At 48.6% G+C, this 17,786-nt stretch overlaps 3 non-coding genes and 2 pseudogenes across 3 annotated transcripts; all 5 read right to left on the reverse strand.

Moving 5' to 3' along the window:
• Positions 1-3,604: 3,604 nt before the first annotated feature.
• Positions 3,605-3,795, reverse strand: LOC131738550 (U2 spliceosomal RNA). The gene has a single exon (XR_009330013.1). It is a non-coding gene; the product is annotated as a U2 spliceosomal RNA (small nuclear RNA).
• Positions 3,796-4,378: 583 nt separating this feature from the next.
• On the reverse strand, positions 4,379-4,533 carry LOC131738608 (U2 spliceosomal RNA; annotated as a pseudogene).
• Positions 4,534-10,663: 6,130 nt separating this feature from the next.
• LOC131738373 (U2 spliceosomal RNA) lies at positions 10,664-10,855 on the reverse strand. The gene has a single exon (XR_009329934.1). It is a non-coding gene; the product is annotated as a U2 spliceosomal RNA (small nuclear RNA).
• A 603-nt stretch (positions 10,856-11,458) lies between these two features.
• LOC131738561 (U2 spliceosomal RNA) lies at positions 11,459-11,649 on the reverse strand. Its single transcript, XR_009330014.1, has one exon. It is a non-coding gene; the product is annotated as a U2 spliceosomal RNA (small nuclear RNA).
• A 599-nt stretch (positions 11,650-12,248) lies between these two features.
• On the reverse strand, positions 12,249-12,403 carry LOC131738714 (U2 spliceosomal RNA; annotated as a pseudogene).
• Between the last annotated feature and the right edge of the window lie 5,383 nt (positions 12,404-17,786).

Genomic DNA, 17,786 nt, shown 5'->3' on the forward strand with positions numbered 1-17,786 from the left:
CTTTGCAGCATCACTGTCTCACTTTTTTTATACATGAAATGTTTTATTCTCTCCTTCACCCCCTTTATCTCTTCAGAGACTTCAAATCCTGCCCTCTCCTGCAAAAACAATCTCTGAAGCTTCTTTTCCAGCCATTTACATTTTTCTTTTGCTTTGCGTACTTTATCCCTGCCTTCATTTATAAAAAACAATTTGGTTCTCCTTTTAACAAAATCCCACCACTCACTCTTTTTCCCAAACAAAACCTGTAGAGACCTCCACCCTTTATACTTCTCTACATATTTCTCTCTTATTTTACTATCCTCTAATAATTTAACATTTAATTTCCACACTCCTTTTCCCTTTTCACTCACCCCTCCCAGATCCAATGTTGCCCTCACCATCACATGATCAGAGAAGAACATAGGCTCCAGTTTACAATCTTGACATTTCACCCCCTCAGAAATAAAGATCATATCGATCCTGGACTTACTTGTCCCCTGAGAGTTGCTCCAGGTAAAGCCCCCCTCAGGATGTATCATTTTATAACAATCTATCAACTTAAAGTCTTTAATTATTTTGTTCAATAACACAGATGTTTTATCCAATTTAAAATTTTCCTTCCCATCCTTCTTGTCACCCCCACTCCTCACACAATTCCAGTCCCCTCCCATCACTACCGGCATGGATGAACTAAGCTCCATCCTTACCAGTCCCAACAATTCAAGCCTCTGGTGTTTCTCCACAGGTGCATACACATTCACCAGCTTAATCTCTTGCTTATTACATACCACTCTCACCATAACAACCCTTCCATCCTGCAACACACTTTTCTCTTTAATTATACACTTATTATTTTTAAACAATATTGCCACTCCCGCATTCTTATTTTCATCTGTCCCCGACCACACTGATTCACCTTTCACCCACATGCTTTCCAACTCTCTATATTCTTTCTTAAACCCAATCCCACACTCTTGTAAAAAGAACACATCTGCATCAATACCTTCTAGATACTCTAAAACAGCCTTGCACCTGACCTTGCTCACCACACTCCTCACATTCACCGTTGCTATTATCAGCGCCATCGAGATCAGCAAAATGTGTAAAGACATATTCATAAAATTTTAGATGGTTCTATCCCCATGCTATCTGAGAGCCGCTGCACATTACCATCATCCAAAAAGGAAGTGCCCCCATGGTCTATTCCCCTCCCACCATACGACCTGTCACTCACTACCGAGGAGTCGGAGCCAGGAGAAACCGGGGTCTCCTGCCCAGCTTGCATACTGTCCTCCTTTTTTTCCTTTTTCCCCTTTTTCCCCACTTTCATACCACTTTTCACCTCTTCCCCTTTCTCCAACTTCCTTTTCCCTGAAGCTTTCTCCTGCTCCATTTTCTGCCCATCTATGTTCCCTCCCTCCTCTTCCTGCACCTCCTCCTCCTCCTCCTCCATCTCCTCTTCACTAGACTCCCCTCCTGTTCTACCCTCTACACCCCCCCCTCCATGTCTTTTTTGAGGCATCTGACCACACGGGATAGGGCCCTCTTCCTGGATATCTGAAGAACCTGCCTCCCCCCCACTCTTATTTGACCTTTCTCCGAACCCTTCGCTGTCCTCTTCAGACTCCGTAACCTCCAGATCTTCTGCCAATGAAGATCCCTGCTGCTCCTTCTGTTCTTCCCCCCGATCTATCTCCTCCCCCTCACCGCCCCTCTGCTCTCCTCCCCACTCTGCCTGTCTCTTCCACTCACCCTCTCCACTGTCCCTCACCCCTCCCCCCTGCTGCTCACCACTTTCCATCCTCTCCTCTCCCTCTTCCTGTTGTTCCTTCTCCTCCCTCTCAAACCTCTTATACTTCTCCTTCCAATACCCATCCCTCTCCTCCTCCTCCCTCTCCTCTCTCTCCTCCCTCTCATACCTCTCATACCTCTCCTTCCTCTCCCTCTCCCTCTCCTCCCTCGCCCTCTCTTCACCCCTCTTTGCTCTGTTAGCAAAAGAGGATGGACAGTGCATAAAAAGGTGTTCACTACTGTCACACAGACTGCACTTCCTTTTCTCCTGACACTCACTTGCCACGTGCCCCTCACCCTTACACACATAACACATAATTTTTGTGCACCCCGCCGCCAAGTGACCCATTACCCCACATTTTCGACATAATTTGGGTTGCCTGAAATAATGTATATATCCCCTATCCATCCCCAGTACTATTTCAGAGGGAATAGCTCTGAATCCCTCATACCCATTCGGATCTGGCCACAGACTTACACGGACTCTCCAAGCACCATTCCATACCTCATCACTATCCCTCACTTTCTCTGCACCCCCATACACTGTACAATACTTTCTTAGCCACACACACATCCTCTCCCTCCACAGCCTCTGACCCCATCCTCACAATCACCACCCTTCTCGCAACATCAGTCAAGGTTGTCACTTGGAACCTTTTCAAAAGTTGGTCATTTTTCCCCAAATTGAACAAACTGTGACATTTCTGCAAATCACTCACAGCCCTAAAACTGACATCCCAGGTGTTTCCCCTCCCCACAGTGATAATACAATTGAGCTGCTCTGGCTTAAACCCCAGTGTCTTCTGCAACACAACCCTAGAAAACTCAAGCCTGTTAAATGCTAGCTCATCTCCCTCTCCTCCCTCTTTCAAAGAAATCCTTATACAATTAAAACGACGTGCTGCAAACCTTGGGGACGCCATTTTAATTACAAACACTAACTCACAAAAAATTAAGGGTTTTTTTTTTGTTTTTTTTTAAATTTAGCCAAGGCCAAATTAAAGCAAAATATCAATAATAGAAAAATAAACAGCAGATAAGGTGCCCTCAAAGGGTCCCCCTTACCTGCTCCACAACCTGGCTCCTGGTCTTCCGCCTGCCCTGCTCCTCTCCTACCCAGACCACAGCTACCAGCAACCAATGTTGCTCCCGTTTACCTTACCGATACCGATACCTTACCGATCGCTTCCAAATCAAACTGCGGTCAAGCCACACACTTGATCTGAGCCAAGAGGCCGAGAAGCGATGGCGACTTGGCCCTTGCCCGGGGCCCCCCAGCCCGGACGGCACAGGGGGATTCAAAGGTGGGTGCAATATGTCAAGCACAAGCAGACCCCAAAAAAACGGGCTGCTGCTTCCAGAGGGGAAATGTGCAATTTAAGCAGGAGAAAACAAAACAAAGCAAAAACACACACATAACACCAAAAACAAAACATAAACTGGCGGAGTGCGTCTTACAAATAGTCATGCCAAGCTGCTATGCTGTGCAAGGTGCCTTGGGTAACTACAACTGTGCCTCGCTGGCTGGCTGGCTTGCTAAGAAGGTCCTGGCATAGGGACATGTTCCACCACACTTGTCTGGTTAGCTGCATGCTCCCAGGAAACAACCTGCTGCTGTCTACATCATCACCACATGTGAATAAAAGAAAGAAAGACAGCAAGAAAGAAAGAGAGAAAGAAAGAAAGAGAGAAAGAAAGAAAGAGAGAAAGAAAAAAAAAAAGAAGTAAAACGGCGGGAAAACTTGCATCAACACTGGCACTCTCCCTCCAGCAGGGGTAGACAAAATGCTCACAGGAGAGATCCAGATCTGACTTTGACCAACGTTAGAGAAAGGTGTGCACCGTTCCCGGAGGTACTGCAATACCGGGCCGATGCGTGGAGTGGACGGAGCAAGCCCCTGTTCCATCTCCCGATTCCAAAAATCAATTTAATATATGGTCCCCTGATAGGGGACGTATCAGATATTAAACTGATAAGAACAGATACTACACTTGATCTTAGCCAAAAGGCCGAGAAGCGATGGCGACTTGGCCCTTGCCCGGGGCCCCCCAGCCCGGACGGCACAGGGGGATTCAAAGGTGGGTGCAAAATTCCAAGCACAAGCAGACCCCCAAAAAACGGGCTGCTGCTTCCAGAGGGGAAATGTGCAATTTAAGCAGGAGAAAACAAAACAAAGCAAAAACACACACATAACACCAAAAACAAAACATAAACTGGCAGAGTGCGTCTTACAAATAGTCATGCCAAGCTGCTATGCTGTGCAAGGTGCCTTGGATAACTACAACTGTGCCTCGCTGGCTGGCTGGTTGCTAAGAAGGTCCTGGCATAGGGACATGTTCCACCACACTTGTCTGGTTAGCTGCATGCTCCCAGGAAACAACCTGCTGCTGTCTACATCATCACCACATGTGAATAAAAGAAAGAAAGACAGCAAGAAAGAAAGAGAGAAAGAAAGAGATAAAGAGAGAAAGAAAGAGAGAAAGAAAGAAAGAGAGAAGTAAAACGGCGGGAAAACTTGCATCAACACTGGCACTCTCCCTCCAGCAGGGGTAGACAAAATGCTCACAGGAGAGATCCAGATCTGACTTTGACCAACGTTAGAGAAAGGTGTGCACCGTTCCCGGAGGTACTGCAATACCGGGCCGATGCGTGGAGTGGACGGAGCAAGCCCCTGTTCCATCTCCCGATTCCAAAAATCAATTTAATATATGGTCCCCTGATAGGGGACGTATCAGATATTAATACTCTTTTATAGAGATTTTACATTTTTTTCATTTACACCCATTCGTTTTTTCATTCATTTTACATTTCTTTTAAAGATGACATTCATGCATACAGACATACATTTTGTTTTAAAAGCATTTAAAATACATTTAAAAACACCAAGACAATTGTGCTTTGTACATGGTTAAAACAGACACAGATTAAAATCAACATGAAAAAAACCTGTGCTGTTTTAAAAGTGACTGGAAAAAAAGAACCATCTATAAAAAACCAGTGCTTGTGAGGGCCGGGGAGTGCTCTCTAAAAAGGTTCAAAAGTGAACATAAAACTATATTACTAAAACAGGGACAGGGGAAAAGGGACAGTGTATAAAACAGTGAGTTAAAATTCTAAAATTTTAAAACACTTAAAATGTAACTTTTAATAGTTTACATTAAAAATCTTAAAGATACATAAAACAAAACAAAACAAAATCAAATAAAACATTCAACGTAAATCAAATAAAAGTCCATAAAACTGAAACAAAAAGACTACATAAAACCAGGGCACCGTTGAAAAAACGGTCATGCCAGCTAAAAAGGGCAGAATGCTGGCATGACAAAATAAATAAAAGGCTTAGCGGTGCCCCGTAGTCCCGCTCCTAGGAGCTAGCGGTTCCGGTTTTTTCCTTTATTCCATCTTCACGTCCTGAAGTCCGGCGATCCTCCACTCCGCGCAGGCCTTGTCCTTCCCGAGGGTCCGGATGTCCAGAATTACAATGTCCTTGATAAGAATTTGTGCCCTTCTGGTCGTGGTGATAGTGTCTAGCTCCTGCTTGTGATAGACACAGACGTTACGGCCTTCCCACAGGATCTGCTTGACAACATTGATGACACGCCAAACGCACTTAGCTGTGCTGGTAGTGATTCCTCCCGCAGGCCCATAGAGCACAGTCTCAGCGGTCATCTTGGCCGTGTCAGCAAACCTGTTTAGGAAGACAGAGACAGAGAGCCAGACACTGCCAGCCACATCACATTCCCAGAAGATATGGGCTGGTGTTTCTCTCTTGCGGCACTTTGCATAGGGGCATGTTTCTACTTGGGCTAGTCCCCTCCTGAACATGAACGCTCGAGTGGGGAGTGCACTGTGGACGGTGTTCCATGCTATATCCTTCTGGACATTACTGAGGCAGCTGTGAGACACATTCTCCCAGATTTTTTGGCTTTGGGTGAGGGAGAAAGTAGCTACTTTTTCAATTTCCTGGGAAGCGGCAAGATATTTAGTTACAGCCTTGTATTCCCAGGAGGCCAATTTTGCTTTATCTAAGCCCAATTTATATATAGTGTCCCTTAAGGTTCTATAATACAATGGGGGGTCCCAGGAGTACGGCACGGTGTTATCAATAGTGCAGAGGCCCAAGGCCCTGAGACAGGTGGCAAAATAGAAACGATTCATGTAACATACCTTCCTGTCCAGGGCCTGGATGTTCTTGATAGTTTGCGTGAGCCCCTGCACTCGGGTGAGCTGCACAACGTCCGGGACCCCCTTACCTCCCTTCTTGTCGGCTTTACTCAGGGTGGCTCGCTTTACCCTCTCCATCTTGCTGCCCCAGATAAAGCGGTGGATAATGCGGTCCACCACTTTTTTGGTGGTCCTGTCTGGGGGAAAGATTTTTCCTACATAAGAGAGGATGGGGAACAGTATAGACTTGGTTATTAATACTCTACCCGTCATTGTTAAGGATCTTGTGCTCCATCCGCCAATCTTTTTACGGACCTGGTTAATGGCCGCCGTCCAGCTCTGGGCCCCCGAGCTATTGTTCTCGAAAATGAGGCCCAGAATCTTGATTTTGTCCTTTTTGACAGGGTACATGTCCGACAGTTCCCTATCTACCTGCCAATTTTTAGACACGTAGACTTCGCTCTTGGACTTATTAATCACTGCCCCGGTCGCCGTGCAGTACTTCTCAAGGATATTACTAATCCGAGGTACCGACGATGTGTTGGTGCAAATGAGTGACACATCGTCCATATATGCTGTTGTTTTGACCTGGACCCCGTTGGATCCAGGCAGCTGGAAACCAGTTATATTGGTATCCCTACGAATTGCCTGCAGGAGGGGTTCAATGCACACGACATATAGCAGTGGGGATAGTGGGCAACCCTGTCTGACCCCTGACTGGATAGATATTTTACCAGTCAGGTGCCTGTTCACCAAGACTCGGGTACTAATGTTTGTATATATGGTTTTAACCCACTCCCTAAGTCCAGGAGCGAATTTCATCTGGTCCATCACTTTGTACATATATTCATGGCTTACCCTATTGAACGCCCTCTCCTGGTCAAGGTTGAACAGGCAGAGGGGATGGTTCCGTTCTCTAGAATAAGCCAGAATGTCCCTTGTTAACATTAAAATATCCGTGATGGACCTCCCTGGGACGCCACAAGCCTGGTCGGGGCCAATGACCAAAGGGAGGTGTACTTGTAGCCGGAGCATCAGAGCTTTGGCTAGTATCTTGTAATCCACGCAAAGGAGGCTGATTGGGCGCCAATTCCGTAGATCTTTAACTTCCCCTTTCTTATGAAGGAGAGTAATTACACTCTCCCGCATAGAAGGGCCCAACCGCTTCTCCCTGTAGACCGCTCTGTAGACCTCCGCTAAATGGACTTTTAGCGTGTCCCAAAAAAGATGGTAATACTCACCCGGGATGCCATCTGGACCTGGCGTCTTACCGGTGTTCATGGTCTTAACCGCCTGGGTGAGCTCCTCCAGCGTGAGTTCTGGGTCCTTCTCCTCCTCCTCATCGTCCCGCACTGAGTCAGGCTCCAACTGGCTCATAACCACTCTATCAGGGTGTCATCTGTAGCTTTGATGTTATACAGGTCCCTATAGAAGTTCTCTACCACTTTTTTCACTCCCTCATTATCCTCTACTATCCTCCCCCTGCTGTCGAGCATGGAGGACATCAAGTGCCGCTTCTCCCTCGTTTTCTGGAAGAAGCAGCTAGTACACTTTTCGTCTTCCTCCATTTTTTGCACTTTTGCATTGTGCATGACCTTTCGTTGTTCCTCCATACAAAGCACTGAAAGATCTAACTTGGTCTGGGCTATCTCGTCGCTTACAGGGAACCCCCGAAGCTGAAGCAGGCTCAGACGCTGGAGGGCAGCATTCAGGTATTTATATTTGGCCCTCCTTTCTTTTGCTTTCCTCTTGCCTGCTGCTATGAAATAACCCTTAGTTCTCATTTTGACCATCTCCCACCACTCTATAGGGGAGTTGAATAGGTCACGCAAAGTGGTCCACTCAACAAGCCCAGAATTCTACCAGGTTCTACCTCCCTGCTGCTGCGGGAGGTAATAAATGGGTTTTTAAACAGGATACCTACTCCGTCGGCTCTGGCTATGTTGGAGCCCGACCAGAAGGAGTCCCCCAGGGTCCAACTCTCCTTCAGGTCCCTATAATCAGGGCTCGACGAAATACCACACTCCTGCAGAAAGATGAGATCTGCTTTCAAGTTAGCTAGATAGTTTAGTACATCAAATCTTTTTTGTGTCTCCCTGATGCTCCTGACATTAACAGACACACATATCAGGGCCATCAGGGTAGCTAACAAGAAAAGGAGTCGCTGCGTCCACCCCATAGCGACTATGATTGGGAGGTCGGGACACTCTTCCTACTCTTAGCTCTACGCTTGCTTCGAGGGGGCTTGGGCTTATTTGCAACTCCCATCACCCCTGAGAAGGTACTCACTGCTGCCTCGTCCAAGAAGGCACCGTCTTTATATGCACAGTACGTGGAGTTGTTGGGGCTATTCAACTCCCCACAAGGTAAGTCTGGTGGAACTTGCTCAGGGCCCCTCGGAACGTGTGGGTCAGCTTTGTCCTGGGGGGGGGGTTATGACAGACAGCATTCTTTGGCTGTTACCGTCTGTTGAATTGGAGCTGTTAGCAGACTTCTGGCTTACCGCGTCCAGGGGTATTCCCATGTCCTCCAGTGCTGTATCTAGGAGGACCTCTAGGGGGCCCCTGGTTTTGCCCATACAAGGGAGGGGGTCAAGGATGCTTTGGAGGGAGGCCCTTCGCTTGAAGAGGGTCATTGCTACCGAGGTACTGCTGGTCAGGGAAGGTGTTGACCCCGACCTCTCCCTCGGTGCATTAGTGAACACCTCTTCTGCGAGGTGTGCTAGGGTTTGTGCCAACGACTGGGAAGGCTGGCTGGGGATGCCCTGGCTGGCTGCTACCTGCCCACTAGGCGGCAGTGTAGGCGTCCCACTCGCCTCCGTCTCTGCCTGCGAGGGCAAGACTGGGTACTTTGTGTGGACATTAGCTGGTTTTGGATCTATGGGGGCCACCTGCAACTTGCTGTCTTTAATCTTGATCTTCTTTCTTTTCCCCCCCTCATCTCTACCCTTTCTTTTCCCCACCCTCTGCTGGTTCTTCACTCCCTCCCCCTCCTTCTCACTCTCACTTTCACTGTCGCTTTCGCTTTCCTCCCCCACGGACTCAATCCTTATGGCGTCATAACGAGAGCCGAGGGGGAGTGCTGGCGCTGAGAGGGCCCTACTCAGGGGGGGCCGCTGTTGGGTCCGGGCTCCCTCCCTGCCTCGTGTTCTGTATCAGAGGAGCTACTGGAGGAGCTAGTGGAGTAGCTGTTGTACTCTCTCTCTGGGCTGGGGGAAGGGGTCCTCGTAAAACGGGACATGTCTCAGGGGCGGGGGGGTGAGGGGGGTGCTGGTGATGATGGTAGTGCTGGAGTCTGGGTTTTGGATACTGTTGGTGATGATGTGGACTGATCTTTGTTACTTGCTCCCTCTTCCTGCTCAGGCCTAGGCTTGTTAGTATTTGCCTTGCTGGCTCTGGCCATGTTGGCATAGGAAGAGGGGCAGTCCTTAAACAGGTGCCCCTTCTTTCCACACAAATTGCACTGCCTCTCTTCTCTGCAGTGGCTGGTCTCGTGGGGGGCGCCTCAGTTCCTGCACTTGACTACAGTACATGCGGCCGCCAGGTGTCCTAATTCCCTACATTTCCTGCAGAGTTTTGGCATCCCATTATAGAATACCAGCCATCTGTTGGGCCCTAACACTATGGAGTTTGGAATGTGGCGGACGCCTCCAATGCCCGATGGATCAACATTGAGGCGTACCAGCCACTTTCTGGCTCCTGTCCAAACCCCATCTTCATCTGTAATTTTCCTCCCTTCTGATGACACCCTCCCATAGCGGTTAAGCCATGTTGTAATATCATAGTCGCTAACAGCCTCATTGAAAAATTGGACAGTAACAACTTTCATTTCTCTGTCTGTCAGTGCATCCACACAAAATTCTTTGTATGGAGCGAGATATTTATTCTCCCCCCAAAAGGACCACATTTCTTGTAACTTTTGGGGGTTCCTAAAACTGACCTCCAACACTTCCTTAAGCCCTGGCAATTTCACCAAACAATTCAAGTCAGAAGGGGAAAAACCCATACCCCTCTGAAGAATGGTCCGGCTGAACTCCAGTCTCGTCAGTCCTGGTTCCGTTTCCTCTTGCTGGGTCCTTGTGAAGCGCACCGCATTGTGCCTCCTGGTCTCCTGGGTTGGCCGGAACGCCATCCTTCAGCTGGCTCCTCCGATTGGGGTGGGAGAAGCCTCTGGACGTCCGGGTTGTCTCTCTCTACGGAAAAGAAACAACGTAAGCAGCAAATCTGGGCAGTTGAAGGAACTATTACTTTAGTCCCTGAGGAGATGGTCGCCTCGCAAGAGGGACCCCCTCCCCAGGTGAACGGTGTCCTTCCCTGGCGGAGCAGGGGGCGCTGCAAGGCACCGAGACCACGTAGGAAGAATCGTGGCTGTGACGCCTCCTCGGGGTCCGGGGCCGCCCTCTGCTCCTCCCAGATGGCGCCCTCTGCTGGGCGCCTGCTGCTCTCTCGGTCTGGATCTCGATTACAATCAAGGGCTGGGGATGAGGTCGTCAAGGTCATCAAAGGGTCCTCAAAGGTCGTCTGGATGGTAGGTCCTCCTTCTCTCTAACTCCAGGAACGTCTGGAAAAGCCGGAACCGCCTGAAAAAGAAAAAAACTGGAACCGCCTGAAAAAGAAAAAACTGCTCTCAACAGTCAACAAAATCTTGAAAGACCCTCGGCCTGGATTGGGCAAGCCAAAACCAGACTGAGCACTAGTCTTCCAAAAAGTTGCCGAGCTGAAGAAAGCCAGTTAAAAAAAAAAAAAAAGGTACTGCAATACCGGGCCGATGCGTGGAGTGGACGGAGCAAGCCCCTGTTCCATCTCCCGATTCCAAAAATCAATTTAATATATGGTCCCCTGATAGGGGACATATCAGATATTAAACTGATAAGAACAGATACTACACTTGATCTTAGCCAAAAGGCCGAGAAGCGATGGCGACTTGGCCCTTGCCCAGGGCCCCCCAGCCCGGACGGCACAGGGGGATTCAAAGGTGGTTGCAAAATTCCAAGCACAAGCAGACCCCCAAAAAACGGGCTGCTGCTTCCAGAGGGGAAATGTGCAATTTAAGCAGGAGGAAACAAAACAAAGCAAAAACACACACATAACACCAAAAACAAAACATAAACTGGCGGAGTGCGTCTTACAAATAGTCATGCCAAGCTGCTATGCTGTGCAAGGTGCCTTGGGTAACTACAACTGTGCCTCGCTGGCTGGCTGGCTTGCTAAGAAGGTCCTGGCATAGGGACATGTTCCACCACACTTGTCTGGTTAGCTGCATGCTCCCAGGAAACAACCTGCTGCTGTCTACATCATCACCACATGTGAATAAAAGAAAGAAAGACAGCAAGAAAGAAAGAGAGAAAGAAAGAGAGAAAGAGAGAAAGAAAGAGAGAAAGAAAGAAAGAAAGAGAGAAAGAAAAAAAAAAGAAGTAAAACGGCGGGAAAACTTGCATCAACACTGGCACTCTCCCTCCAGCAGGGGTAGACAAAATGCTCACAGGAGAGATCCAGATCTGACTTTGACCAACGTTAGAGAAAGGTGTGCACCGTTCCCGGAGGTACTGCAATACCGGGCCGATGCGTGGAGTGGACGGAGCAAGCCCCTGTTCCATCTCCCGATTCCAAAAATCAATTTAATATATGGTCCCCTGATAGGGGACGTATCAGATATTAAACTGATAAGAACAGATACTACACTTGATCTTAGCCAAAAGGCCGAGAAGCGATGGTGACTTGGCCCTTGCCCGGGCCCCCCCAGCCCGGACGGCACAGGGGGATTCAAAGGTGGGTGCAAAATTCCAAGCACAAGCAGACCCCCAAAAAACGGGCTGCTGCTTCCAGAGGGGAAATGTGCAATTTAAGCAGGAGGAAACAAAACAAAGCAAAAACACACACATAACACCAAAAACAAAACATAAACTGGCGGAGTGCGTCTTACAAATAGTCATGCCAAGCTGCTATGCTGTGCAAGGTGCCTTGGGTAACTACAACTGTGCCTCGCTGGCTGGCTGGCTTGCTAAGAAGGTCCTGGCATAGGGACATGTTCCACCACACTTGTCTGGTTAGCTGCATGCTCCCAGGAAACAACTTGCTGCTGTCTACATCATCACCACATGTGAATAAAAGAAAGAAAGACAGCAAGAAAGAAAGAGAGAAAGAAAGAGAGAAAGAGAGAAAGAAAGAGAGAAAGAAAGAAAGAGAGAAAGAAAAAAAAAAGAAGTAAAACGGCGGGAAAACTTGCATCAACACTGGCACTCTCCCTCCAGCAGGGGTAGACAAAATGCTCACAGGAGAGATCCAGATCTGACTTTGACCAACGTTAGAGAAAGGTGTGCACCGTTCCCGGAGGTACTGCAATACCGGGCCGATGCGTGGAGTGGACGGAGCAAGCCCCTGTTCCATCTCCCGATTCCAAAAATCAATTTAATATATGGTCCCCTGATAGGGGACGTATCAGATATTAATACTCTTTTATTGAGATTTTACATTTTTTTACATTTACACCCATTCGTTTTTTCATTCATTTTACATTTCTTTTAAAGATGACATTCATGCATACAGACATACATTTTGTTTTAAAAGCATTTAAAATAGATTTAAAAATACCAAGACAATTGTGCTTTGTACATGGTTAAAACAGACACAGATTAAAATCAACATGACAAAAACCTGTGCTGTTTTAAAAGTGACTGGAAAAAAAGAACCATCTATAAAAAAACAGTGCTTGTGAGGGCCGGGGAGTGCTCTCTAAAAAGGTTCAAAAGTGAACATAAAACTAGATCTAAAACAGGGACAGGGGAAAAGGGACAGTGTGTAAAACAGTGAGTTAAAATTCTAAAATTTTAAAACACTTAAAATGTAACTTTTAATAGTTTACATTAAAAATCTTAAAGATACATAAAACAAAACAAAACAAAATCAAATAAAACATTCAAAATAAATCAAATAAAAGACCATAAAACTGAAACAAAAAGACTACATAAAACCAGGGCACCGTTCAAAAACGGTCATGCCAGCTAAAAAGGGCGGAATGCTGGCATGACAAAATAAATAAAAGGCTTAGCGGTGCCCCGTAGTCCCGCTCCTAGGAGCTAGCGGTTCCAGTTTTTTCCTTTATTCCATCTTCACGTCCTGAAGTCCGGCGATCCTCCACTCCGCGCAGGCCTTGTCCTTCCCGAGGGTCCGGATGTCCAGAATTACAAAGTCCTTGATAAGAGTTTGTGCCCTTCTGGTCGTGGTGATAGTGTCTAGCTCCTGCTTGTGATAGACACAGACGTTACGGCCCTCCCACAGGATCTGCTTGACAACATTGATGACACGCCAAACGCACTTAGCTGTGCTGGTAGTGATTCCTCCCGCAGGCCCATAGAGCACAGTCTCAGCAGTCATCTTGGCCGTGTCAGCAAACCTGTTTAGGAAGACAGAGACAGAGAGCCAGACACTGCCAGCCACATCACACTCCCAGAAGATATGGGCTGGTGTTTCTCTCTTGCGGCACTTTGCATAGGGGCATGTTTCTACTTGGGCTAGTCCCCTCCTGAACATGAACGCTCGAGTGGGGAGTGCACTGTGGACGGTGTTCCATGCTATATCCTTCTGGACATTACTGAGGCAGCTGTGAGACACATTCTCCCAGATTTTTTGGCTTTGGGTGAGGGAGAAAGTAGCTACTTTTTCAATTTCCTGGGAAGCGGCAAGATATTTAGTTACAGCCTTGTATTCCCAGGAGGCCAATTTTGCTTTATCTAAGCCCAATTTATATATAGTGTCCCTTAAGGTTCTATAATACAATGGGGGGTCCCAGGAGTACGGCACGGTGTTATCAATAGTGCAGAGGCCCAAGGCCCTGAGACAGGTGGCAAAATAGAAACGATTCATGTAACATACCTTCCTGTCCAGGGCCTGGATGTTCTTGATAGTTTGCGTGAGCCCCTGCACTCGGGTGAGCTGCACAACGTCCGGGACCCCCTTACCTCCCTTCTTGTCGGCTTTACTCAGGGTGGCTCGCTTTACCCTCTCCATCTTGCTGCCCCAGATAAAGCGGTGGATAATGCGGTCCACCACTTTTTTGGTGGTCCTGTCTGGGGGAAAGATTTTTCCTACATAAGAGAGGATGGGGAACAGTATAGACTTGGTTATTAATACTCTACCCGTCATTGTTAAGGATCTTGTGCTCCATCCGCCAATCTTTTTACGGACCTGGTTAATGGCCGCCGTCCAGCTCTGGGCCCCCGAGCTATTGTTCTCGAAAATGAGGCCCAGAATCTTGATTTTGTCCTTTTTGACAGGGTACATGTCCGACAGTTCCCTATCTACCTGCCAATTTTTAGACACGTAGACTTCGCTCTTGGACTTATTAATCACTGCCCCGGTCGCCGTGCAGTACTTCTCAAGGATATTACTAATCCGAGGTACCGACGATGTGTTGGTGCAAATGAGTGACACATCGTCCATATATGCTGTTGTTTTGACCTGGACCCCGTTGGATCCAGGCAGCTGGAAACCAGTTATATTGGTATCCCTACGAATTGCCTGCAGGAGGGGTTCAATGCACACGACATATAGCAGTGGGGATAGTGGGCAACCCTGTCTGACCCCTGACTGGATAGATATTTTACCAGTCAGGTGCCTGTTCACCAAGACTCGGGTACTAATGTTTGTATATATGGTTTTTACCCACTCCCTAAGTCCAGGAGCGAATTTCATCTGGTCCATCACTTTGTACATATATTCATGGCTTACCCTATCGAACGCCTTCTCCTGGTCAAGGTTGAACAGGCAGAGGGGATGGTTCCGTTCTCTAGAATAAGCCAGAATGTCCCTTGTTAACATTAAAATATCCGTGATGGACCTCCCTGGGACGCCACAAGCCTGGTCGGGGCCAATGACCAAAGGGAGGTGTACTTGTAGCCGGAGCATCAGAGCTTTGGCTAGTATCTTGTAATCCACGCAAAGGAGGCTGATTGGGCGCCAATTCCGTAGATCTTTAACTTCCCCTTTCTTATGAAGGAGAGTAATTACACTCTCCCGCATAGAAGGGCCCAACCGCTTCTCCCTGTAGACCGCTCTGTAGACCTCCGCTAAATGGACTTTTAGCGTGTCCCAAAAAAGATGGTAATACTCACCCGGGATGCCATCTGGACCTGGCGTCTTACCGGTGTTCATGGTCTTAACCGCCTGGGTGAGCTCCTCCAGCGTGAGTTCTGGGTCCTTCTCCTCCTCCTCCTCCTCGTCCCGCACTGAGTCAGGCTCCAACTGGCTCAGGAACCACTCTATCAGGGTGTCATCTGTAGCTTTGATGTTATACAGGTCCCTATAGAAGTTCTCTACCACTTTTTTCACTCCCTCACTATCCTCTACTATCCTCCCCCTGCTGTCGAGCATGGAGGACATCAAGTGCCGCTTCTCCCTCGTTTTCTGGAAGAAGAAGCGAGTACACTTTTCGTCTTCCTCCATTTTTTGCACTTTTGCATTGTGCATGACCTTTCGTTGTTCCTCCCTACAAAGCACTGAAAGATCTAGCTTGGTCTGGGCTATCTCGTCGCTTACAGGGAACCCCCGAAGCTGAAGCAGGCTCAGACGCTGGAGGGCAGCATTCAGGTATTTATATTTGGCCCTCCTTTCTTTTGCTTTCCTCTTGCCTGCTGCTATGAAATAACCCTTAGTTCTCATTTTGACCATCTCCCACCACTCTATAGGGGAGTTGAATAGGTCACGCAAAGTGGTCCACTCAACAAGCCTGCTCTTATAGGCTGCAGCTATGGAGGGGTCATCGAGTAAGGAGGTGTTTAATTTCCAGACCCCTGACCCCATCTGGGAGGTCTGAGGGACCTGCAATGTTACCTGCAGGAGCCTATGGTCAGAGAAGAAGACGGCCTGGGTGTCTACTGCCGTCTTCGTAAGGGAGCTGGTATGCAGGACGAGATCTATACGGGAGAAGGAGGTCCCAGATGAGCTCACCCAGGTAAAGGGAGGCACCAGGTCCTTACCTGCATCACACAGGGAGAAATCAGATATTACAGAGGACAAAACTCTACTAGAGCGGTCGTTGCGTGGCCTGCTCCGGTCTACATCCCTCAGAGCACAATTGAAGTCACCTGACACGATGACGGGTACGTTCCCCAGCAGGAGTGGACGCAGCTGTGGAAAAAATTGAACTCTTTCGTTTTGGTTAGTGGGTGCGTAGACATTGACCAGTCTGAGGGGAGTGTTGTTGTATGTCACATCCACGCTCAGAATTCTACCAGGTTCTACCTCCCTGCTGCTGCGGGAGGTAATAAATGGGTTTTTAAACAGGATACCTACTCCGTCGGCTCTGGCTATGTTGGAGCCCGACCAGAAGGAGTCCCCCAGGGTCCAACTCTCCTTCAGGTCCCTATAATCAGGGCTCGACGAAATACCACACTCCTGCAGAAAGATGAGATCTGCTTTCAAGTTAGCTAGATAGTTTAGTACATCAAATCTTTTTTGTGTCTCCCTGATGCTCCTGACATTAACAGACACACATATCAGGGCCATCAGGGTAGCTAACAAGAAAAGGAGTCGCTGCGTCCACCCCATAGCGACTATGATTGGGAGGTCGGGACACTCTTCCTACTCTTAGCTCTACGCTTGCTTCGAGGGGGCTTGGGCTTATTTGCAACTCCCATCACCCCTGAGAAGGTACTCACTGCTGCCTCGTCCAAGAAGGCACCGTCTTTGTATGCACAGTACGTGGAGTTGTTTGGGCTATTCAACTCCCCACAAGGTAAGTCTGGTGGAACTTGCTCAGGGCCCCTCGGAACGTGTGGGTCAGCTTTGTCCTGGGGGGGGGTTATGACAGACAGCATTCTTTGGCTGTTACCGTCTGTTGAATTGGAGCTGTTAGCAGACTTCTGGCTTACCGCGTCCAGGGGTATTCCCATGTCCTCCAGTGCTGTATCTAGGAGGACCTCTAGGGGGCCCCTGGTTTTGCCCATACAAGGGAGGGGGTCAAGGATGCTTTGAAGGGAGGCCCTTTGCTTGAAGAGGGTCATTGCTACCGAGGTACTGCTGGTCAGGGAAGGTGTTGACCCCGACCTCTCCCTCGGTGCATTAGTGAACACCTCTTCTGCGAGGTGTGCTAGGGTTTGTGCCAACGACTGGGAAGGCTGGCTGGGGATGCCCTGGCTGGCTGCTACCTGCCCACTAGGCGGCAGTGTAGCCGTCCCACTCGCCTCCGTCTCTGCCTGCGAGGGCAAGACTGGGGACTTTGTGTGGACATTAGCTGGTTTTGGATCTATGGGGGCCACCTGCAACTTGCTGTCTTTGATCCTGATCTTCTTTCTTTTCCCCCCCTCGTCTCTACCCTTTCTTTTCCCCACCCTCTGCTGGTTCTTCACTCCCTTCCCCTCCTTCTCACTCTCACTTTCACTGTCGCTTTCGCTTTCCTCCCCCACGGACTCAATCCTTATGGCGTCATAACGAGAGCCGAGGGGGAGTGCTGGCGCTGAGAGGGCCCTACTCAGGGGGGGGGCCGCTGCTGGGTCCGGGCTCCCTCCCTGCCTCGTGTTCTGCATCAGAGGAGCTACTGGAGGAGCTAGTGGAGTAGCTGTTGTACTCTCTCTCTGGGCTGGGGGAAGGTGTCCTCGTAAAACGGGACATGTCTCGGGGGCGGGGGGGTGAGGGGGGTGCTGGTGATGATGGTGGTGCTGGAGTCTGGGTCTTGGATACTGTTGGTGGTGATGTGGACTGATCTTTGTTACTTGCTCCCTCTTCCTGCTCAGGCCAAGGCTTGTTCGTGTTTGCCTTGCTGGCTCTGGCCATGTTGGCATAGGAAGAGGGGCAGTCCTTAAACAGGTGCCCCTTCTTTCCACACAAATTGCACTGCCTCTCTTCTCTGCAGT

Source organism: Acipenser ruthenus, chromosome 10, assembly GCF_902713425.1.
Source record: "Acipenser ruthenus chromosome 10, fAciRut3.2 maternal haplotype, whole genome shotgun sequence".
NCBI classification, from domain to species: Eukaryota; Metazoa; Chordata; class Actinopteri; order Acipenseriformes; family Acipenseridae; genus Acipenser; species Acipenser ruthenus.